This window comes from Peromyscus eremicus, chromosome 1 (genome assembly GCF_949786415.1).
Source record: "Peromyscus eremicus chromosome 1, PerEre_H2_v1, whole genome shotgun sequence".
Taxonomy (NCBI): domain Eukaryota; kingdom Metazoa; phylum Chordata; class Mammalia; order Rodentia; family Cricetidae; genus Peromyscus; species Peromyscus eremicus.
The window spans coordinates 158549972-158572860 of record NC_081416.1 but is presented as its reverse complement, the minus strand read 5'-3'; the positions used below and the strand labels follow the sequence as shown (position 1 = coordinate 158572860).

Here is a 22889-nt window from a genome sequence, read left to right as displayed (position 1 = left end):
CTCCTCCAGGGATGATCTTGGGCCTCTGGTTTTCAGTACTATGTTTGGCTGAGGACCCCGATTTTCCTTCTGCCTGGGCCTCTCCTATCCACTCCAGAACCACATGCTCCTTACCATCTCTCACAGCTATCCAAGCAGCCTAGAGCGGTGTGACTGGGCTTTCACATCTCCTTCTGCATTACTCTGCAAGGCTTCACATGGATGCACTGTTGTATAGCAATTTCCTCTGAAGTAAAGCACTCCACCTCCGAGGGGAGCTCATTAAGACACAGGGTTATTCTTGTTGTTTGTTTTTGTTTTGGGTGAGACCGAGTTTTGCTATGCAACCCTGGAGGGCTCAGAACAATGTAGACCAGGCTGGTCCAGAACTCACTACGTAGATCAGGCTGGCCAACTCACTATGTAGAGATGGGCCTGCCTCTGCCTCCTGAGTGCTGAGATTAAAGGTATGACCCCACCATACCAGGTTGTTCTAAAGGGAGGTGAAACGTTCTAGTCTACCTAGAAGCCAGGTGCAGGTGGATCTCTGAATCTGAGGCCAGCCTGTTCTACAGAGCAAGTTCCAGGACAGCCAGAGCTGTTACACAGAGTAACTCTGTCTGGAAAAACCAAGAGAGAGGGGAATGGGGGTGGGGGACAAACAACTCAAGAGCTTCAGGAAGTCTCCGAAAGTGACCAGAATCAGCAGGAACTTCTCTCAAGTTCTCACAAGAACTGTGAGACACTCTGAGACAAGACAAGCTGCCTGAAAGAAATACTTTCCGATCTGTAGAGCTGCATGAAAGTCGTGCGGCAAGCTCCAAGGTTCCACTTTTGAGAGCCATCATCCATTCTGGGTGAGCTTTGAGTCATTTCCGCTCCTGCAAGTAATTCCTCACCTGTACTCCTGTAAGCAACCCCAATAAAATTCACCGGTTCCCTAGCTAGCCTCCGACGGTATCCTTTGGCCATCTGTCATTGGTTCACTAGCTGGGGCAAGAAGATACTGGTCACATCTCTCAGGAATAGTGTCACACAACACATATCCCAACTCAACATCTTCACGGCTCACTCACCTGGCAGCTGGGCTCAAATCTCATCCTAGGCTGCTTCTCCCCCCCTCTCCATACCCACATCCGGCCTGCAAGCCTCTCTGAGTGTAAGTGGAAGCCATTCTTCCCTCACCATCTCCTGCTTACCACGGTGGACACTACAAGGGGGTCCTGCTGTGGGAGACCCTACTCACATGCAGGTCACGTTCCCAAAAGCCCTGTTGGGAAAAGGCTTAAGTCACCACAAGGCCCCAAAGGCCACCCTGCACTCACTCATCCTGTTGTCTTTGTTTCTGAGCCACTAAAGTGGGTGTGTGACAGCATCTCCCTGTGATTATCACTTGCATTTCCACAATGACACTGAGAGTGCTGAGGTCTGAGTGTTAATGATAACGGCAATGACAATGAGCTGTGGCTTGACTGATAGTGTTTATTAAGAGCTACACACAGTTGTGGAGCCCTCTCCCAAGGGTCCAAGGCATTTTGGAATTCTGAGCAATCTGGGTCTCAGGCAAACCCGCAGGGTCTGGGGAGTTCTGCAGTGATGATGGGTATACCAGTGTGGGCCAGGGCTGTGTACCAGGGACCAGAGTGCCCACAGCCAACCCCAACTCCTCACTGGTGGACTCTTAGCAGGAGCTCTACATCCCAGGGCCCAAATCTAACATAAATTCTGACTTCAAGACTCAACGTATTGCATAGTTGATAAATACAGGTAGATGGTTATGTTGACTCTATCTTTAGTTTTAATTAAAAAGTACATTTATTGTATGTGCACGTGCACACCACAATATACATATAAAGGTCAGAGAGCAACCTGAGGTAGCTGACTCATTCTCTCCTTCCATCATGAGGGTCCTGGAGAGAGACTCAGGTCATCTGGTTTGGCATAAATGCCTTTACCCTGAGTCAGCTTGTCAACCCTGTGTTCTGTTTTGTTTTGTTCTTTTTTGAGAAAGCATCTCTCTATGTAATCTTGGGGTGCCCTGAACCGGAGACAAAAGGCTAAGGTGCCTATTTAACACATCAAAGTGGACCCGGCCTCCAGGTTCTCCCAGCAGCCCTCAGTGTCTACCTGTTGCAGGGTATGGCTGGCATGCCCCTCCCCAGAGGCTCTCCCCTAGATAGTCCAGACATGTTGGTTACCTGCCCCCTTTTGTATTTGCCCTCCTGGCTGCTGCACCTGGGTCCCCTCTCTCTTCTCTCTTCCCCTCCTCTCCTCCCCACATGGTCCAGCTTAGTCTGGTCACGTCCACTCTGGACTCTCCCAGATGTCCCTGCCTCTGACTGTGTTCTCACTTTATAATAAACTTTCTCCCCCACCACACCTAGGAACAGTCATGTCCTTTCCTTTGTATTTCTGTTTTTCATTCATTTACTACCATACCTGTGTTTAATACCATGCTTTAGGTTTTTATGTGTTTGTTTTGAGTCAGAGTCTCTCATGTAACCCAGCCTGGCTTTGAATTCCGGATCCTTCTGGCTCCACCTGTTCTTTCTATGGGGTGCTTGTTCCTTTACCGGGATCCTCTTCTCTGCCTCTCAACTCCACTCAGTTACTGTCTCCACAGCCTTCAGGCCTCCTCCCATGACAGACATCTCTATTCACGCCAAGCCCCTCCTCACACACCCCTGCACAGCAGACATAGACACCTAAGACGGTGAACTTCATCACTTCATATTTCAGAGTCCCAAGAAAGCATGGTATACAGTAGGTGCTAAAGAAACACCACACAGATCTACTCGGCCGCCATTCACGCCCTCCGCACCTTGCCAGCCTGAGATGGACAGGTGGTATGTGCGAGCTGCTCAGAGCCCTGCTCACTCTGCCACCCTCCTGTCCCCGAGCTGTGTCTCTCAGCTATGAAGCTTTAAGACAGGGGAGCCTCAGGGCCTGGGCTCCTGACACAGAATCAATCCCGCCCCACCTGACCTGCCGTGTGTCACAAGTCCCCAGTAAGGAATGACATTTATAATGCTCATTTTCGGATTTCATGTTAATTTGTTTCCACCTTAGAATCTCACTCATAGCTGTCAGTCCCGTAAATGAATAAAGTCACTAGAAGCTGCGACACTGTGATGAGACCTGGTGGCTGGGAGAAAAGCAATGGCCTCTGGCTGCAGGGGTTACTGCAGTGAAAGGACTGGGGGAGGGGCAGACAAAACACCGACTCCCTGGGAAGTGCCACTTCCACTTCCTGTTGGGAAGATGAAAGGTCCCACCCAGAGCTGATGTCTTTAGATAAGGCTGCAGGCTGCCTCACCAAACACACTCTTTAGGGCTCACAGCCAACCTCCAGTCCCTGGAGACACCCCGGAAAACCCTATTAGCTGGAGGACGCTTAAGCGGCAAGGATGCATGAAGGGTGTGGGCTAATTCGGGTTGACAACCTTCCCAAGAATCCCCCACTGGGGCACTGCCCTCCCGCTCCTTCTGAGAGAATAAATCACACTGTCAGGTCTGATTTGGGACTCGGGTGATGGGCTGTACAAAGCATCCGTGTGTTCTAGCTGCAGAGGTCAAGGGCAGCCACAATCCCAAGGCCAGTGCTAAAAAGCCTAGGGACTTCATGAGAAACAGGGCTGGGAACCAACAGCTGTGGGCTCCTGGCACACACCAAAGAAATTCCTGTTTTCTCCTGCAAAACTCCTGGCCCAAGCCTCAGCTGCAAATTCCTGTTCCCAGAAGACAGTTCTGTTATATCCAGGCACCATAGGAGTTTGGAATTGGGTGGGTAAGGATCACCAACGGCTGCAGGGAGCGCTGGTGGCGGTAGTCGTCGTGGTGGTGGTGCGGCTGTGGCTGCGGCTGCGGCGGCTGCTGCGAGTGGTGGGTGGCTGCAGTAGCTGTAAGGGCTAATGGGGATGAGCTGCCACAGCCAGCCACCACCGCCCCCACTATCAGCAGTGGCAGTATCAGAATTCACACCCGCATCCATTAAGTGGCCTTCGAGCCAGGCACTCTCCCAGGTACTTAAGTCTGTAAGCACATTTAACCTTTGAGACCACTTCTAGGGACAAAAGGCAGCTCCCATGGCTTGAGCTGCTCCGCTGGGGCCAGCCAGTGTGGTCCAGCTGAGCCCGGAACCCGGCTTGGCTGGACTCTGAGCCAGTGCTCTTGGGTTCCCCGTCAGCCTGTTTTCACTTCACTGGCTTGGAGAAGGCTCTCCTGAAGCCAAGTGAAGGTGCCCGCAGCCCTGGGGCTCTCCGCAGCCCTGGGGCTCTCCTGGTTAGGACTTGTCAACATGCTGCACTGTAGGGAGGAGCACAGAGGCACACAGGAAACATGGGCTGAGGCCATCAGCTGGATGCCAGGCAGGTGGCATGGCGGGGACCTTTCTTCAGACAGAATAACTAAAAGCACAGGTACTGTTTGCTGGGAAAAGGGAGACCAAAGTAATTTCCTGCCTCCCTGCACCCAATGTCCCTAGGAGCTGCAAGGAGGATATCCAACTGGTGGAGCCCCTCAGAACCAGACCACGCCCAGTGGGAAGGACTTGTATCCAGGGTTAAAGCAAGGCAGGCTGCTACATCTGTCCCTGGCTGGACAGAATGGAGCCTGGCCTGAAGGGGCTCTGGAGACAGGCTGTATGAGTTCTACCCAGGCCCACTCTTCTGTAAGCACCCTCCCCATCCTGTGCCTCAGTTTCCATGTCATTACTACAGGGATATGACAGCAATGACCTCATAGGGTGGGCATAAGGGCAGAGTGAGCTCATGCACAGGGAGTGCTTCCAGCAGCGTCTGGCACAAAGTCAGCTCCCATTAATACAATTATTACTGCTCTTCCCCCTGTGGAGCCAGACACTGCTGGCTGGTTTACCACCTGACTCTTTCCATTCCCCTTTCCTCTGCCTACTTCTTCTAGAAGGCTGAAAACTTAAATGAATTTCCTACCTGCCTCGCAGAAGGGGAAGTGATGTGACATTGTTCTGCTCGATGAGATGTGAGTGGTGTCATCTAGATTCAGGGGATTCTGGGAGTGCTCAGGTTGTCCAGACTTAAGCACATGTGTCCCTGGAGTTGATCCCTATTTGCGCTGTCTGGAGCTGTAGCAACACCCCTTGACCGTCAGGAAAAAGGCCCACAGAAATGAGGAGGCTCCAAGCCCTGACCCATCACACCATGAGGCTTTTTTATTCTATCAAAGGTTGTTAGCCTGACAAGGGCCCTCCCTCTTGCCCTTTGCATCAATTAGCCAAGAACTGTAGCTAACAAATGGAGGCTATGGGGACATTAGAGAGATACCTCAGTAGAAACTGTCACAGAGGAGACACAGCTATCAGCTGATGCTGACATTAGTGCATGCAAGTCTGAGGAAAAGTAAAGTTTTGTCAGAGTCCCAAAGATTCCTCCAAAATGGCTGAGTTATATTTGAAATGGTGATGGGACTGGCAGGGGAATTATCTGGCACACAGACACCCTCTTAGCCAAGCAAGTCAAATGACCAACACTGGGGGTGATATACACAGACACCCTGGGTCCCTGGGATGATGCCCTGATGAGGGGACATCTCTTCTGTGATATTCTTCTAAGTAACAATATCGCCTCAATAGAGTCAAGAGAAAACATCAAACACACCTAAATCCAGACACTGCAAAATACCAGAACAGCACACTTCTAAGTCACAAAAGCCAAGAGAGCGCAGGAACCTGGTAGACTGGAGGAGAGTGAGAGGACATGATGGGCCAGGGAGCTGGCTCGGTCAGTAAAGTCCTTGCTGCCCTGGCATGAGGACCTGGCACTCAGGAAAAGAGACAGTCACGGTGGTGCATACGTAATCCCAGTGCTGGGCAAGCGGATGAGCAGATTCCTGGGACCACTGGTCAGTCGCCTAGCCTAATTGGCAGGCTCTAGGTCCCAGTGTGAAATTCTGTCTCAAAAACCAACCAACCAACCAGAGGTGATCAGCAGCTAAGAGTAAATACTGTGGTACAGAGGACCCAAGTTTGGCTCCCAGTGTTTACAAAGGGCAGCTCATAACCACTGCAACTCCAGCTCCAGAGGAACCCAACACCCTTGGCCTCCAGAGGCGCGCGCGCGCGCGCACACACACACACACACACACATACACACACACACATTGCTGTGGGATGTCTTTCTGTATGCTGTGAGTATGTGTGGCTCCCATTGGATAATAAATAAAGCTGCAATGGCCTATAGCAGGGCAGGATGGAGCCAGGAAGGAAAATCCAAAAGAGACAGTGAGGGAAGAAAGGGAGAAAGAGGAGACGCCAGCCGCTGCCCAAGGAGCAACAAGATGCCAGCAGACCGGTAACGCCCCGGCCACATGGCAACATATAGATTAATAGGAATGGGTTAATTTAAGATGAAAAAGCTAGCTAGCAAGAAGCTACAGTTTATAATTAGTATAAGCCTCTGTTTGTTTACTTGGGACCCAGTGGCTGCAGGACTGAGAGGGACACAGGAAAACTTCTGTCAATAACATACACACACACACTAAAATGTTCAAAAGTTAAAAGCCCAAACAAAGCCAGGTGGTGGTGACACACGCCTTTAAAATCCCAGCACTCAGGAAGCAGAGGCAAGAGAGTTTGAGGTCAGCCTGGTCCACATCGTGAGAAGACCTTGTCTCGAAAAACCAAACCAAACCAAACCCCCCAAACAAACCATGGTGAACAATAACTGCAAGAAGCAGTCTCCAACCCCAGAGACGGTCCCACAGATCAACTCCGGGGACCTGACAAAACTTTACCAAGATGGAGAGCTCAGAGAAGGATCACTCGGTTACCCCGGGTTCACTGTGGTCCCACAGCTCGATTGCCAGTCTCTGTGTCAGCTGGCAACATTTCAGCACCCAGAGCCAGAATCCTCCACCCTCTCATCGCCCACAGTGAGGGTCTCCCGGTTCTTGGAGGACCAGACACTGCTTCCCCAGCACGCTGCCACAAAGGCTGGCATGAGCATTCAGGAACGCCTCATCAGGAACCAAAAGAGCGTATGCCCTAAAACTGACTTCACTGCCTAAAATCCATCCCAGAACATGAAAGAGCACAATGCTTGTTAGGGAAAAAAAAAAAAAAAATTACGCCCAAATTCTCCCAAATTTAACCTACTTAAACCTACACATCCAGATAGGTATTTACCATACATACATATTTTAATCACGTGGGAGCACCTACGCTGCTGCTGCTACTGCGTTTTAAACCCAGAGAGAGCAGCATACAGTAGGGTGATGGGCCTGTTCTGTCTCCTTGTGTAGCAGGTTCACAAGAAAATTCCTTTGTGTGAACCTTAAAAAAAAAACACAAAAAACTAAAAACAAACAAACAAAAAACCCCACAAGAGTGAAGTTTACTCTCTATAAAAGTTAAATTGAATTCAAATAGTATAAAACCTGAGTATAACTGTGCTCATGAACAAGGCTCTGAGATACAGTGTTGCTGAGGATGCTCCAGAAGCACCTGTACAGCATGGATTCTTTTCTTAGACAGCAAAGTAAAATACAAAGTGTGTGTGTGTGTGTGTGTGTGTGTGTGTGTGTGTGTGTATACACACGTGCGTGCACATCCTAGGACACTAGCAGCCAATGACAGTATTTACCCCTAAGGGAGGTTGGGAGGCAGTGGGTAGTGATGGAGACAGCCACCTCTTCTCTGAGCCTTTGTATGCATATTTAAGAATAAAAAAGACATTATGTGTATTATCTATAAAATTAAACAAATAGCCGCTGTACTTACCTCAGTATGCCCTGGACACTAGTGTGCCTTTCAGGTCTCACGAGAGCCCAGGTCAAGGATGCACCTGTAGAAAGGGAAAAGAGCAGCTCATGCCTCTGGCCAAGTGATGCAGAGCCTTCCTGCTGCAACAGCCGCCTGTCATACTTGACAAAAGCGATCCAAGCCCGGCACTGAGAATACACGTGAAGCAGCACAGCCGCTGTCCTCGAGGAGGTAGCTGAACAAGCACACCACACAAGACCAGGGCTGGTCCGTGTCAGATGCAAACCGAGAACGGGGCTGCCAACTCACGCGGTGTGCTGAAGCCTCCACCAGGAAAGACACCCAAATAGGTAAGATCACAAACTATGACTACCCTGGAAAGAGCTCCCAGGCCATAAAACAGCTGGTGCAAAGGCCCTGAGGCAGGAGAGGCTCTGGGCAGGAGCAGGCGACAGGCCAGTGTGGTGGGTACCATGACAATGAGGACAGGGATGGATATACAAGTGTAGGACACTTCTTTCAGAGCTACGTGCAGAGACATGACAGACAAATATGACTTTTCTGACATAACTTTAGGTACATGAATATTTGGTATGGTTTCATTTATCTGAATGAAAATTTTAAAAATTTTGAGTATATAGCTGGGCGGCGGTGGCACATACCTTTAATCCCAGCACTCAGGAGGCAGAGCCAGGCAGATCTCTGTGAGTTCGAGGCCAGCCTGGTCTACAGAGCGAGATCTAGGACAGGCACCAAAACTACACACAACAAACCCTGTCTCGAAACCGCCCCCCTAAAAAAATTTTTTGTGTATATAAAGGGTGTGTGTGGGCACGTGTGTAAGCACTGTGGAGTCAGAGGACAACTTTTGGAAATCGGTTCTCTTCTTCTATCTTTATGTAGGTTCTTAGGATTGAATGTAGGTTGTCAGGCTTGTGTGGCAAGTGTTTTACCCACAAAAATCAATCTTGCCAGCACATGGTGGGGCATTTTAAGATGAAGTGATTCTGTTCATATTACACAGGCTGGGGGCCCTCCTGAGTCAGGAAGAGATCTAGAAGGGCAACCCACAAATGTCCACAGTGAATGAATATGAAAGACTGCAGAGGAACCCAATTCTATCCAGAAATCAGAATATCTGTAAAACAAAACCCAGTCTGTGCCCGTTTGCTTTTCTTTCTCTTCTTCTTCTTTTTTTTTTGGGGGGGGGTTGTTGTTGTTGTTGGAGCTGAGGACTGAACCCAGGGCCTTGCACTTGCTAGGCAAGCGCTCTACCGCTAAGCTAAATCCCCAGCTCCTTCTTTCTCTTCTTGTGTGTGCATGTGCAAGAGAGAGAGGGAGAGACAGAAAGAGGGGATGGAGGAGGGGGAGAAAGGGAGGGTAGTGTATGTGGAGAGGGTGAGTGCAGTTCAGCCTGCTGGGAGCGGAGGCACACTTGGCCACGCCCACACATTTTGATTACTACTTTAAATTTGAGGTCGAGTGGTGGATTCAGTGATTTAGAAACAGATGAGTAAGCTAGGTGTGGTGGCACACTCAAGAGGCTTAGGGACAGGGATAGATACAAGTTCGAGACCTCTGCAGGGCAAGGTCCTGCCTTGACACACACATGATCCAGACCTGGCCTAATGCTGAAGTCACTGTACTGCTTTCCCTGGTCCTGGCCCGGAAACCAGGTGAGCTGAGCAATCAACAGCCACCAGTCGGAGGGCAGGTGAAGGAAATGTGAGCAAAGGGATGGCTTACTGACTCTGCCTAAGAGTCACATACATCCCCTTACATCTGCTAGGGACCATCTCCTGACCCTCTGAGAAAAAAAACAACACAGAAGACCAACCCACCCACTGACCCAAAGAGCCAAGAGGGAGGAAGAGACAGCACCCTGGAGGCCCTGGATCCCTCGATTCCTGATGCCATTGTTAGCAGGCTCTCCCAGGCTGAGTCTGTATATTCCTTCTTTTATATAAGCAGAATGGCCTGAATCTGTTTGTACACACACACACACACACACACACAAAAAAAAAAAAAAAAAAAAAAATAGCTCCCAACTAACACAGAAGGGCAGAGGCCACTGCTGTTCTTGCTGATTCCCAGAGCTCACTACCAGGCCATTTAGGGAAGCACAAAATAAAATTAGAAACAGTCCCTATACATAGAACCAGCAACAAAAGGAAAGCACATACTTTGGAAGAACCCAGAAGCAGTCCCTTGGGCCCTTGCTTGCTCCTCAGCTGGGCTACGAAGCCCTGATAACTTTGACTTTCAACATGCTCCAAAGGGTGGGAGGGAAGCACAAACCTCAGGATACCTCCTTTATTACCACCAGACTTGCCATTAGCCAATTCCTGGAATGATCAGGAAGCCCTGAATCAAGTGCTTGTAAAGTTTTACTAGGCCCTGTTTAAATTGCAATGGAAATTGCTTTTCTGCCACTCTTTCATTTTTCCTTCCTCTAAAGCAATTCCCATTTTTGTGTGTTTGTTTGTTTGATTTTTTTTGGAGACAGGGTTTCTCTGTATAACGGCTCTGGCCATCCTGGAACTTGCTCTGTAGACCAGGCTGGCCTTGAACTCATAGAGATCCACCTGCCTCTGCCTCCTGAGTACTGGGATTAATGGCGTGCACCACCACACCATGAGCCCCGCTCCCCTTCAAAGACAGGTTAGCCTGAATTCAAGATTTTCCTGCCTTGGCTTGGTACTCCAGGAAGGCAAGGGCACATGGAGTCTAGCTGCATCTGGCTTTCTGTTTTATTTTTTTGGTGACAGGGTTTCTCTGTGTAATAGCTCTGTCTGTCCTAGAACTCACAGAGATCCATCTGCCTCTGTCTCAAGTGCTGGGATTAAAGGCATGGGCCACCACACCCCGGCACCTGGCACCTTTCTTTGGGGCTAGGAACCTGTGGACTGCAAGAAACTGGAGGCTCATCTGCCTGGGGTCAACACACATACACACACACAGACACACAGACACAGACACACACACACACTGCCTGAGGTCACCACACACACATCACACATACAGACACACACACAAACACACACACACACACACACAGACCCTGAAGAGGAAAGTGAAGAGCAGCACAGGGATCGCAATGAAAGAGAACAAGGCTGGTTCAGGCAGAGCAGACACCTGAGCTTCCTGAGGCCCCGGGAAGGGAGAGTGCCCTTGCAGGTGCCTCAGCAATCCCTGCATGCCCACGGCTGTGGCCCATCAGTCACAGGCATTGCACTCACAGGCCAAGCACATCCCTCTCCACAGGTTTATGCCAAGAACAGAGTTCCAGAAAAGAAAGGTGGGGTGGCCATAGCCCAGTAGGGACTCCCAGGTTGAAATCTTCCTCCCCTTGGCCATGTTCTGAGCAGGCCGACCGGTGCTGGCCTTGGGAGGTCTGTTGCTGCACAGAGGGGATGGAGACAGGGACTGACCAGGGTTTATTTGCCAGCCTGGGGCAGATTCTGACTAGGAATAGTTGAGTGGTGACTGGGCAGGCCAGCTCTGGGATCTTTGTGTCTCTGAGCTGTTAGCCTCCCTCTCAGGTTTAAGAAGGGGCAAATCTGTCCTCATGGTCATCTGCGTTTAAGAGAACACAAACCTTTCAAGACACCCTGCTGCTTCTCTCCATGGGAGGAGCCACATCTCAGGGAGGTCACAGACCTCCCCAGGCTGCATCCTCGGGGCCAGGTAAGGGAGCACTGTCATCTAGTTGGACCTGTCCACTCAATGGGCAAGGACACTGAGGTTCCGGATGTGTAGTGACTTATCTGGGGACACTGCAGGGTCTACCATATAGCCCCAGCGGGAGGACAGTCGCCAGTGAGACTGCAGAGGAAAGACCAGGACAGCAAGCAAAGCCCCGGCCCCACCGCACCCGCTCACAGCAGTACATTTGCTTCCTGTTTCACAAAATGGGCTTTCAGGGCAGTGTCTGATGAAGCCGCACCATTCCACGATCACTGTGCTGAAAACCAAGCTTTTGGGGGCTGTCTGCAGGCTAATGACCTTGGGTTTGGCCCTCACTGAGTCCCCGGCAGCAGGCATTGTGGTCATGGCTGGACATGCTCCTGGCAGCCTCGTGGTGAAGCAGCATTTTTGCCCCAAACCAAAGGGCCAAGAAACCATGGAGGAAAACCTCTGGAGCTGTGAGCGGAAATAAACCTTTCTTTCCTCTTTTAAAATTCATTGTCTTGGGTGTTTTGTCACAGTAATGCAAAGCTAATTAAAACAATCCCCTTTCAGCTCTGCTTTTTATTGTTGTTTGTTTGTTTAGAGACTTGGTCTCACCATGAAGCCCAGGCTGGCCTCAAATCTGAGACCCTCCTGCCTCAGTCTCCGGGGATGACTGGTGTGTGCTACCGTATTCAGCCTGCACAGACACTCTTAGCAGGTGTTATGATGAGTAGCCAAGTCTCTCTCCTCCATGCAGCCAGCTGTGTGAGCAGCTTCCTGGGCTTCCCACACTGAGTGAAGAAGCACAGCCCTGTGACTTCCACCATGAGCTGCATTCTCCTTTCCAGACTGTCTGAGAGCTTCCTATGGGGCACGGGAAACTCACCAACCAACGAAGTGGCTCAGTGGTGCCTCATGTAGAGGTGATTCCCAGCACGTCCAGCCCCATCCCATCTATCTCTGAAATCAAGCCCAGGAAAAGATCTGTTCATTCAACTGCCTCTCTCCACGTTCCAACAAAGAGCTGATACAGGAAGAAAGAATTCTGCCTTGGGAAACCCGAGGCCCTCACCAGCCGATGAGCTCATGTTGCAATTAATCACGTTTTCTCTTATGACCTACATTCTATTAATAACCCACAATAGCGATTTAGCATGTGATTTTGGTGATGGAGGCCATTCTCGATGACTGTGACTCGGTCACTAACTTCAAGGACCTTACCTCCTCACTGTCCACGTCCCTGACTGACCTGAGGGGATGGTGGAGCCCCAGGCCACAGAGTTAGAGGGACTCTACACACACTGCAGGGGTCTGTTCTTCCTGCCCGTAGCCAGCCCAGGTAGGCTGCTGGGCTCACAGGCAGACCTCTGCAAAGAAGCTGCTTGGAGAAAACAACAGTGTGTGACCGTTTCACATGCAGCAGATTGGCCAAAATGTCAGAGTCTGATACCACCAACTGTGCTAGTGCTGGAGCTGGGGGAACTCTCAGTCACTGTGGGTGGAAACAGAGCTGGAACAAACGCTTTTTAAAAAGAAAGCTGGCAAATTTCTTTCTTTGCTTTTTTCCTTTTGCAGCAGGGTCTCACTATGCAGCCCAGGCTGGCCTCGAACTTCCCATCTTCCAGCCTCTGCCCCCAGAGTGCAGTGACTACAGGTTAGGCCACTACCTAAGCTCTGCAACTTCTTGTAAAGACAAGAGTAACTTCAGCGACATGTTCATTCTCCAACTGACTTGTGTCCAGGGTCCCTGCAAATTCCCAACTGGGGGTTCAAGCATGGATTTTGTGTTTTGCTCTGTGTGTAAGCCACTGTTTTCAATTCTTCACTACAGATTTATCAAACCCTTCAAGCAACCTGCGAAAGTTCCTTTAGGACCCCCACGCCTGCTTGCTGTCCATTTTGTGAAACTGGGTCTTGTCCCAAGATAGCCTTGAACTCACTATGAAGCTAAGAATAACCTTGAACTTCTGACCTTCCCGCCTCTACCTTCTGACTGGTTGACTCTGTGTGTGTGTGTGTGTGTGTGTGTGTGTGTGTGTGTGTGTGTGTACACTTGTATAGGCATGCCCGCCAACAACTTCTAGGGATCACTTGGGTCAGTAAGCTTGCAGCAGGCGCCTTTACTGGTGAAGTCTTGCAGGCCACATTCTTAACAAATCAGGTGTCCTGGCTGGTTTTTATGTCAACTTGACACAGGCTAGGCTGGGAAGAGGAAACATCATTTGAGAAAATGCCCCCACTAGATTGGCCTGTGAGCACACTTATGGGGTATACTCTTGACTAATAGTACCCACCCCTGGGTGGGTGGTCCTGGATGGTATAAGAAAACAAGCTAAATAAGCCATGAGAGCAAGCCAGTAGGAAGCACCTCTCCATGGTCTTTGTATGAGTTTCTGTGTCCAGGTTCCTGCCCTGCCTGAGTTCCTGATCTAACTTCCTTGGATGATGGACTACAAACTGCAAGATGAAATTAACCCTTTCTTCCTTAAGCTGCTTTTGGCCACAGTGTTTAATCACAGCAATAGGAACCCTAACTAAGGTACCAGATACAGAGATAATTTTGCCCAGCAAGTCACAGCAAGTACATACACAGGCTCCAGACTCTGAACCCAGGGGACCCCGCTCCAAAACCACCACCAGTACAGCAGGGAAGAGAACGGGCTTGCTCTTGACCCTAGTACCTATTCCTAAAGGACATCGATGGCTCAGAGACCCACAAGCGAACAGAAAAACTGTACAGAAGACAGCACAGGAATAGAGATAGCTACATCATCTTAGGCAGCCGTGACATCTTTTTTCCTTTGTTTACCTTTGGTTTGTTTGAGACAGAGCTCACTATGAAGCCTAGGCTAGCCTGAACTCACTATGTGGCCCAGGCTATGACTTCTTAGCCAAAGACTCTGGGAAGTGTTTGCTCCTTCATCTTTCTCAGCTTGGAATGTTGATGTTGACTGCTGGATTTGAGGTGGTCCCCCTCTGGGAACTCTGGCTTCCTGGCAAAGGCGGGTACAGCAGCCACCTTGTGGATATAGGCTTGTAAGAGTATGAGCTATACTGGAGTTGACCTGCCAGCTTCTCCCTCCAATGCTGTCCTGTGACCACTTGAAATGACAGTACCATCTGTGTATGGAGAATCTCACAGCATAAGACACCTGAAAGCCAGGCTCCAGCAGTTGTGGGCTGCTCCATCACACAGCCAGCAGTTTGTTGACAGTCACATGGCCTAGAAAGTGTCTTAAAGAGACAGACTCTGTAGAAATCAAAGCTTTCCTCCAAGCAGGATGGATCAAATGCACCTAGAAAGACAATGTGTGGCCTGAACTCATTCTCAGAAGACCTAAACTGAGTCTAGCTTCTTTCTCGGCCTTCAAGAGCATCAGAGTAAAGGTCATGTTAAGGCTAAGCCCAGGCTACGGCCAGCCTGCCCACATATCTGCGTGTGCTCTGCTGGCTGGGAAATCCTGCAGAGCTCACGGATCCTTTCTCCTCCTGTCACTAGCCATTTGCTGGAAACGCCGCCGAGAGTTAAGCCCCCTTCCTGCAATGAAAACAGCTTGTCAGAGTGCCTTCCACCAGCCGGTGCGTTTCCACAAAGCATTCCCCAGCCCCGGCTAATCAGGGGAAGTTAGACAGGGGTCAAGCTACCAAAATAGGTCAGGCTTTGGTTTTTAATCTCTTCATAATATAGTGAAAGGGGAGACTTTATCAGTGAAAACATCCAGTTACTTAACCTTTCCGTCCCTTCATCTGGTAAGTGGGAATAGCGAGGGCTCTGGGAGGAATATGCTTAAAAATGACTCTGTGACAATTGTTTACAGCAGGATCTGTCATCAGAAAATGCTTAATAAATGTGATAACTTATTCATGTTGCGGGTGACACAGTGGGACTTCCACTAATCTCAAAATCTCATCCACTGATCAATCAGAACCACAGAGAACTCCATGGCTGATTCTGGCCACTTGTGGGAGGAGAGGGACAGAGAATAAGGGGGGGGGGAGGGTTGGGGGGCAGTATGAGAGCCCAGGGTAATGAGCAGAAGGTGCTGTTGCTCAGGTTCTATGGAAGGAAACAGACAACAGGCCTACTGCAGTGGCCAACCTGCCCACCCGGCAGACATGCTTGCTTGCTTGCTTGCTTGCTTGCTTGCTTGCTTACTTCCTTCCTTCCTTCCAAGACTATACAATTTCCTAGCCCCTCTTGCAGCTAGCAGGGGCCATATGTGGAAGGGGGAAGCTGTTGTGAAGCTTTGAGGAAAATTCCTCCCCAGAAACATAAAGCTGGATGGCGCCTTTGTGCCACCTCCTCACTCCATGGCAGACTGACTCACTGGCCTGACTGCAGCGGCCACAGTGGGCTATAAGCTCTCTAAGGATGACTGACAGCTTTGTGCCAGAGAGAGGGAAGCAGGAAGATCCTTGATCAATGATCCTGCCTCTCTGGTGACTATCAGGCAGCCACGCTGGTGCCAGGTGCCATGTTATGGACATTTGACTCAAGAGAGAAACCACCTCTGTGGACCATCTTTCTGATCTCTGCTGCTGACATCCTTTAGCTTTATTTTGTTTGAAATGGGTTCTCACTGGCTTACCTGGAGTTCACTGAGTAGCCCAAGCTGGCCTCAAACTTGTGGTGATCTTCCTGCCTCGGCCACCCAAGTGCTGGGATTACAGGTGTGTGCCACCACACCTGCTTTTGACAACCATTTGAAATGCACTGTTCAGGTGGCACTGTGGTCTTCCACACGAGATGAGCAGTCACAGACACTCGGTGGCAGAGCACCCATCATCTAAAGCACCCTCATCTTCAGGACCTACACTCTTGCCACAACACCAAGGAGAAGGCGACACACAACAGTCCCCGGAATTCTGCTCATGTGGTTGCCATTCTTTTGCTTTAGGAGGTGAGACAATAAATGAGCAACAGGGGATATGTTGAGTCATTCATCAAACGACTTGAGCACTATCCTACAGTGGACATATCCAGGGAGAGCGCCAGACACAGCGCACAGAAGTACATGCACAGACAGGCCCTTACAAGCTCGCGGTCCCAGATAACGAGCAGAAAACACACAGGCAGACACATGCCTACATAAGTATGGGTGTTGAGAAGTACTATGCAGGAAAGCAGTTTGAGTTTAAACCTAGAACTAAAGAAAAAGCAAGCTACCTGAAAAGGACATCCACTAACGAAGCAACAGTTAAGCAAAATTACCATCCACCCATACCATGAATATTCAGCTCTGAAAGGCAACAAAAATCTGACTTTGTGCACAACAGAGATGAGCCTTGAAGACATAAAGTGAAAGAAGCCTGGCACAGATAACCACAGATTACGTCTCCCTCAGTCACCGGATCAGCGGCAACTCAGGGCTGGCTCCCTTCCCTCCTCCCTGACAAGGGAGGGGCTGCTGCGGGGACAAGAAGCACCCACCTTCACCTCCTTCTCCTTCTAAGCTGACATGAGCAAATCAGCTAAGGACAGACAGGACAAGTGTGGCAAGGGAAGAGGCAAGGTGTGACCCAAAGGGTCAGTCTTATTTCCCTGATCAATATGTGTCTTCTGAGCAGAACATGGGACCCTGGAAGCAGAGGATGGAAGGTAAGGGAGGGCATGTGCAGCCCCACTGAGAACAGACTGGGCCCTATAGCTGGAGACCAGAAAGCTAAGGGTACCCAGGGTGGCCCAGGGAGACAGTCCTGTGAGAATGTGGCCACTTACAGCATATTAAAGACATGGCAGGGGGCATTTGTTTAACCCCAGCACTCGGGAGGCAGAGGCAGGTGGATCTCTGTGAGTTGGAGGCCAGCCTGGTCTACGGAGAGAGTTCCAGGACAGCCAGGGAGACACAGAAATACCTTGCCTAAAGAAAAAAAAAATAAATAGAAGTGGCAAAGCATCTACAGCCCACTTACAGCCTCTTGTCATCGACAGAGAAAGGCCAGGTAAGGACCAAAGCCAGGGTCACTGCCCCCACCTGTGAGCTCCCGATGCTGACCCACAGGTAAGACTTGTTCTTCTGCACCCAAGGACACTGCCAAGTCCCCCAGACAGAAGGTTGGGCTAAGCAGGCTGTGGGACATGGAAGAGATGAACTAGTCACATGACACATGTGCTCACGCCATCCTCAGCAGCCGGGGGTAAGGATGTGGCCGCATTTGCTCATCGCTCCTGAGGAGTGAGCATCTGCTTTCTTTCTGGGCTGTCTGGCCACGGTGACAACGTGGCACTACACCTCCCCTTGTGCCAATGTGGCACTACACCTTCCCTTGTGCAGGGCTAGTTCTCTCTGTAGGGGGTTGCCTCAGGACTGGCAGTGCTGGGTCAGAGACTGTCACATGATGAACTGAGTGCTTCCTTTTGATTGTGCCTCTTTGAGGACAGCTGACACAGGGGTCTGCTGGGTAGGGGCTCAGAGTGGCAGGGGACAGGGTGAGGAGCCTGACTAGTCACTGTGCACCTCTCTGGTGCTTTCTGAATGTTTTCGCATGCATACTCTGCTCATTCAAAGAGTAAGTAAGAAGCCCTCCCCCGCTGTCTTCTAAAAGGTCACAGTGATTCACACATCCCCCAGGAAGCAGCTAGAAGACGCACTCAGCTCATTCATGCCCTATATATTTCTCCTTCAAGGCTCTGTGTGTGTATATATATATTTCTCCTTTCCCCTCTTCTTTTCCATCTGAAGCTGGAATGAGCTGAGACACGTCACACTTCATCATCTTCCCTGTAGTCTCCAGCCAGCAGGGAGGCACAAGGTGAACTCCCAGAGATACAAATTTGACAAGCATCCTGGCCCACACATCTGAGGCCAGGGCTGGGGCCAGGTTTTCAGGGCCTGTGGGCTCTGATGGCAGAAGGGGACAAGGGCTCATACTTTCTCCTCACGGCCTATGTTCAACTAACCCTAGCTGAGCTGTCCTAACAACTAACACAGAGTCCCCTGGAAGCCTGGAGGCCCTCCCTTCTGAGAGGGCGAAGGAGGCCTGGAGCAGCAGCAGCTATCACCCATGGGATCTGCACATTCAGAAAAAGGCCAGAAGAACCAGAGAAAAAGGGACAAAGCCTGAGGAGAATCACCTCATACAAACAAGATGCCTTCTCACACACTTCCTACAGCCTGGCTTCCAGTGTTGGCCCAGAGCCAAATCCCGGCCAGCTAGCGCTAAGTCCCTGGGGAAGCAAAGCAGATTTGAACTCTGCCATGGTGGCTGGAACTTGGCTGAGGAGGGGAAAGTAACCCCAGAGAAGACAAGACACAGGAGAGCATGAGAGAATGTCCTAAAGGCTAGCACCTCCTTGTGTATCACCAGCATGAAACGGACAGGCTGCTGCCATCCACCCGCGCTCCATACAGCCATCTGAGCTGGGCTTGGGATGGCTTTTTATGGCGAGCTGTGAGCTCCCAGCCTTTGCTGAGCAGGCTCTCTCTGCAGGGGATGAATACCCTTACCCTCAATCCTTCTAGAGTTCAGACTACAGCAGCCTGGGTGGGAATGGTGGTTGGTACCTGATTGCCCATCGCAGGGATCAGTTAATAAACTTGTCTATCCTTCTGTGATTAGAAAGCTCTCTGGTTGCTCCAAAATACCTCCAAATCTACTTCCCTGTCTCCTCTTTCCATGCCCAAGCTACCCTACCACCACCATCGCTCAGACACATCCACCAGAGCCCCCTTTGGTCCTGGGCTCACTTCTGCTTTCCTGGATCCTACTCTGTGGCCAGCCAGAGAGATCAGATCAAACAGAAGCCATATCAGGTAGCTTCCCCACTTACTACCCTCAACACCTCAGCTGTGAACCATTGTGTATGCCCACGGTCCCGGCTTCTCTAGAGTTGAGGTGGGAGGATCACCTCAACTTGAGCCCAGGAATTAAGAGGCCAGTCTGGGCATCTCTCTGCCCTCATGTTAGCCTCCTGTACCCAGCACCATCACCACACTACGTTATCTGCTGTTCAGGGCCTTTGCACTCTTTTCCCCAGCCATTGTCAAAGCTGTTTCCTTGCTAGTCAGCTTTCCCTATGCATGTGCCCTCATCAAGGGGGTGGGCTTCCTCAGTATCCCCACTCAGGTTGCCCCTACTGTACCCTATTTCTATTTCTAACAGAGTATTTAGCACTGTTGCAGCCTTCCTCTGTCTTGTTGGAGTGAATATGAATTCTATGGTTTCTTTTTACAATGGTATCTGGGACTCTGCAAAGTACCCACAAGACACTCAGGACATATGCCAAGTGTATGCTCTTAGAAATACCATGCTACAGAACTGTGAAGATGGCTCAGCAGTTAAGAGGGAGTACGGCACTTCAGCAGGACCCAAGTTTGAGTCCCAGCACCCAGGTCAGCTGATCCATAACCACCTGTAACTTTAAGTCCAGGAATCTCATACTTCATGTGCACATAATCAACCCACTCACATATATATACACACGTGATTTTTTTTTTTAAAAAAAAGCTAAGCTAGGCCAACATAGAATGTACACCTCACATTGAGTACAAACTGCAAATATTTTTATACATGGAAATCGTGAAACCCTCTACCTATGATTCCCTAGTGCACAACTATCTTTAACAAATGTCACCCAAGCTAAAGGGGAGACTAGCCACCTGGGTAAAGACTGCCAGGTATGACATGTTTCTCAGGCTACTGGGCAGGGTCCAGTGCAAGAGTCCAGTACAAGATGGCAACCTGTGTCATCTTACAAGCTGATTTTGAAAAGGATTTTGGGTAAATGGAGGTCTTATAACGAAAAAAAAAGCAGTCTACATGGATTTCTTGCCCCATCCCAAGCAGGTAAAACAGTGGGCCTTCCATTACCTGCTCTTTACAGTCCATGTGTGGAGGGGCAGGCTCTGGGCCTTGGTTCACCCCTGTACTCCAGTTTGGCTGTTCACAGCCATCCACCACATGCTTACTAAGCAATTGTTATAGGCCAGATACTGGTCTAGAGCTGCAGATATGGAACAAAACACATAAGACCACCTTCCTGAAACTCACATTCTTGGGGGCAGGGCGAGTGTGAAAAAGCCAACACATAATGTCAGGCAACAATTAGTGCACTATGAAGGAAAATAAAGCCTGGACAGAAAATGACAGGGAGAGTCACTTAGACAGTGTTAAGATAGGCATTTCCGAAGCAATGTCTCAATCCTTTAAGCAGAGCCCTGAACGAACACACACACACACACACACACACACACACACACACACACACACACACACACTGTACACAAACATACTCTGATTTTTTCTTTTTTTGGTGGTGGTCCTGGAGATGGAACTTGGCCTCACACATGCCAGCCAAGTGCTCTACCACTGAGCCACACCTCCAGCCCCTCACTGGGGGATTCTAGGCAATTGTTCTACCACTGAGCCATGCCCCCAGGCCCTCACTGGGGGGTTCTAAGCAGGTACTCTACCACTGAGCCACATCCCAGCCCCTCACTGGGGGATTCTAGGCAGGGGCTCTACCACTGAGCCAAACCCCAGCCTCTTCCTGGGGTATTCTAGGCAAGCAGTCTATAACAGCTGAGCCACATCCCTGTCATCCATACATTCAGAGCATTCCAAAGTAGAATGGAACTAATAAAACCTCTACTTTTTACAAAACCTTTCTTTACTCTCCCTCCATCTTTTCCCCTTCCTTGGGTAAAAGTGGTGTTATGCTATTATTATTAAGGAAACAGAGTGGTGGTGCATGCTTGTTATCCCAGCACTTGTGAAGTAAAGGAATAAAGACCATAGAAGTTCAAGGCCAGCCTGGGGTACATAGCAAGTTCTAGACCAGAGCTACATAAAGAGGCCCTGTCTAAAACAAACAACCACCACCACCCAAACAACCAAAACAAAGTAAAACAAAAACAACAAAGGAATCCACTTCTGTGACAGTGGTGGCAAACAGGCTGCCTTTTCAAGGGTGAATTTGGGATAACCACACCCACCTATGCATGTTCTGGTTACAACCCTTCTTCTCTCTCGACCACACTGAACACCCAGACTCTGTGGCTTCAATCCCCACCCTTCTACTCCCAGCAGTGTCAGCCAACAGTGTGGGAGGCCTTGTCAGGGGGAAGACCATGTTGTCTTCCCAGAAGACAAACCCTCCACTTGCTTTCTGAGGCAGATAGCAGTCCCTGGCCACAGACAGGCTAGAGCTTGCGCAAGCCTCATTGTTCAACATGCCCTTCCCAACTGAGAAGGAGTTAAAAAGGTGTCTCTCTTTCCATTTTCATTCTTGGTGGCATGCACACCCACAGAAGACCATCCAATCAGGCCTTCATCCCATTTTCATAGCTGCATAGTGTTCCACTACACAGGCTTGCCTAATTCATTCATTCTGTACCTGACCACCATACAGGTAGGATGTTTTTTACAAAAAGATTTTATTTTATTCGTGTGTGTGTGTGTGTGTGTGTGTGTGTATGTGTGTGTTACATGTATGCTGGTGAATATGCTGGCCAGAAGAAGGTACTAGATCTCCTGGAGTTACAGGTGGTTGTAAGCTTCTGACATGGGTACTGGGTCTTCTGCAAGAGAGCAAGTGTTCTTAACCGTGGGGCCGTCTATCTAGCCTTCCCACCTTTTAACAAGCATGCTATAAAAAACAAACAAACAAAATAAATTAACCTTGAGCCAGGTGTGATAGCTCACACCTTTAACTCCAGTACTTGGGAGGCAGAGGCAGGCAGATCTCTGAGTTCGAGACTGGTCTAATCGACATAGAGACTTCCAGGACAGCTGAGGCTACTTAATGAGACTATCTCAAATGAGCAAATAAAGAAATAATCCTGGACATAACCATTTCCCACACTTGAGAACATCTGTATGCAAAAATCTCTAAGAGTAAAATTGTTGGGCCAAAAGAGGTGCCATGCCATGTCAGGCAGAGACAGCATCTGGTCCCCTCCTACCAGCAACAGACAAGGCCTTCAGCGCCTGCTCAGGTCTTGTGCTCTTGTCCCCCGGGAAGGGAAAGTATTTTCTCATCATGATTTTAAATAGTGTTTCTCTCATGCACAGCATGGAAGATCTCTGTGAGTATCCAAGAGGCTTTCCTATTTTCACAGACACTGGGGGGCAGACACAGTTTCCCCTGGATAGTATTTTCACACCAGCACTTGGTGCCTTCTCCCTCTCTCACCACACTCTCTCCTGCTGTCTAGCCTCAGAATGAAAAGAAAGAAAGAAAGAAGGAAAGAGAGGCCTAAGGCTGGACTCCCTGCCCTGAATCTGCACGGCATGTCTTGACTGGCTCCATCTATGTCCTGTGCTGACTGTTATGCAGGCCCTGCCCCTGCGTGTTGGGGCCTCCCAGCTCTTCTAAACTGACTCTGCACCACCCCAGGGCCTTTGATTGTGCTGCCTTCCACCCTGAAATTACCCTTGGTACCATCTGTCCCTTAGACTGGACCTCAGCCTCAGTACCACTTTCCTAACTAGTGTATATCTTCTTGGTAGCAGACTGACTCAAGGATTATCTATTTCACTGAGATCTGAGTCCTTCACAACT

General features: G+C 49.8%; 1 protein-coding gene across 3 annotated transcripts in view; it reads right to left on the bottom strand.

Annotated features, from left to right (window-relative positions):
- Positions 1-22889, bottom strand: part of Sipa1l3 (signal induced proliferation associated 1 like 3) — a 218932-nt gene that overhangs the window by 118113 nt on the left and 77930 nt on the right. The window contains exon 1 of one of the 3 annotated variants that reach the window (XM_059276371.1): positions 7733-7797. The exons of the other annotated variants lie outside the window; for them this stretch is intronic. The gene's annotated coding sequence lies outside the window, so the exon portion shown is untranslated. Of the gene's footprint in view, positions 1-7732; positions 7798-22889 lie in introns of those variants that run through there. 3 annotated transcript variants of the gene reach the window in all.